Genomic DNA, 1,926 nt, shown 5'->3' with positions numbered 1-1,926 from the left:
AATTATTTTTGTTGAAAATTTTATGTAATCAAGATTCACAAAGTTGCCGTGAGCATGAACAAAGTTCAAGGAGCTCTCCCACTTCAACAATGCTTGTCTTTCTCACTTTCACTTTCCTTTTTGAAAAAGTTTTGGGTTCTCCTTTTTATTTTTGTTGTTTTTAAACTATATGAAAGCACTCAACAGAAATAAATGATTCCCTAAAACTTCCGGGTTGTCTCCCTGGCAGTGCTTTCTTTAAAGCCATTAAGCTAGGCATATAGTGCTCAAGTAGTGAATCCACCCGGATCCCAAGGTATATCAAAGCTAATTTTAATTAAAAATGATTTGTAATTTAGTAGTGAGCACAAAGCAACATATATCATGTAATGACGAAGTCTAACTCTCTTCCTATGCATCGGCATGTCATAACAGAACAATTCATGCACACAAAGTAAAGGCCAATGCATAGTATAAACAGTTTCTTGCAATTTTATCATGTGGGAAACATAGAGAGGTGGAGATATAGTTCCTCTCTCATAATAATTGCAAGTAGGAGTAGCAAGCACATGCATATTATATCTATCAAAATCATCATGTGCAACGACATAAGTGTTGGGGAACGTAGCAGAAATTCAAAATTTTCTACGCATCACCAAGATCAATCTATGGAGTAATCTAGCAACGAGGGGAAGGAGAGTGCATCTACATACCCTTGTAGATCTCTAAGCGGAAGCGTTCAAGTGAACGGGGTTGATGGAGTCGTACTCGTCGTGATCCAAATCACCGATGATCCTAGTGCCGAACGGACGGCACCTCCGTGTTCAATACACGTACAGCCCGGTGACGTCTCCTACGCCTTGATCCAGCAAGGGGAGAAGGAGAGGTTGGGGAAGACTCCATCCAGAAGCAGCACGACGGCGTGGTGGTGGTGGAGGAGCATGGTACTCCAGCAGAGCTTCGCCAAGCACCACAAGAGACGAGGAGGGAGAGGGGTAGGGCTGCGCCAAGAAGGAGATTGAATCGTCTCTATGGCAGCCCAAAACCTCAAGTATATATAGGGGGAGGGGAGGGGCGGCGCCCCCACCTAGGTTTCCACCCCTAGGGGTGGCGGCCAGCCCTAGATCCCATCTAGGGGGCGACCAAGGGGGGAGAGAGGGGGGCGCACCACTAGGTGGGCCTTAGGCCCATCTGAGCCTAGGATTTGCCCCCTTCCACTCTCCCTTGCGCCTTGGGCCTTGGTGGGGGCGCACCAGCCCACCTGGGGCTGGTCCCCTCCCACACTTGGCCCATGCAGCTCTCCGGGGCTGGTGGCCCCACTTGGTGGACAACCGGGACCCTCCCGGTGGTCCCGGTACATTACCGATAAAACCCGAAACCTTTCCGGTGACCAAAACAGGACTTCCCATATATAAATCTTTACCTCCGGACCATTCCGGAACTCCTCGTGACGTCCGGGATCTCATCCGGGACTCCGAACAACATTCGGTAATCACGTATATCTATTCCCTTTAACCCTAGCGTCATCGAACCTTAAGTGTGTAGACCCTACGGGTTCGGGAGTCATGCAGACATGGCCGAGATAACTCTCCGGTCAATAACCAACAGCAGGATCTGGATACCCATGTTGGCTCCCACATGTTCCACGATGATCTCATCGGATGAACCACGATGTTGAGGATTCAATCAATCCCGTATACAATTCCCTTTGTCTATCGGTACGATACTTGCCCGAGATTCGATCGTCGGTATCCCGATACCTTGTTCAATCTCGTTACCGGCAAGTCTCTTTACTCGTTCTGTAACACATCATCCGGTGATCAACTCCTTGATCACATTGTGCACATTATGATGATGTCCTACCGAGTGGGCCCAGAGATACCTCTCCGTTTACACGGAGTGACAAATCCCAGTCTCGATTCGTGCCAACCCAACAGACACTTTCGG

The sequence above is a fragment of the Triticum urartu genome, chromosome 3A, assembly GCF_056163025.1.
Source record: "Triticum urartu cultivar PI428250 chromosome 3A, HENAU_Tu73, whole genome shotgun sequence".
NCBI lineage: Eukaryota > Viridiplantae > Streptophyta > Magnoliopsida > Poales > Poaceae > Triticum > Triticum urartu.
Note: the sequence above shows the minus strand (reverse complement) of the source record.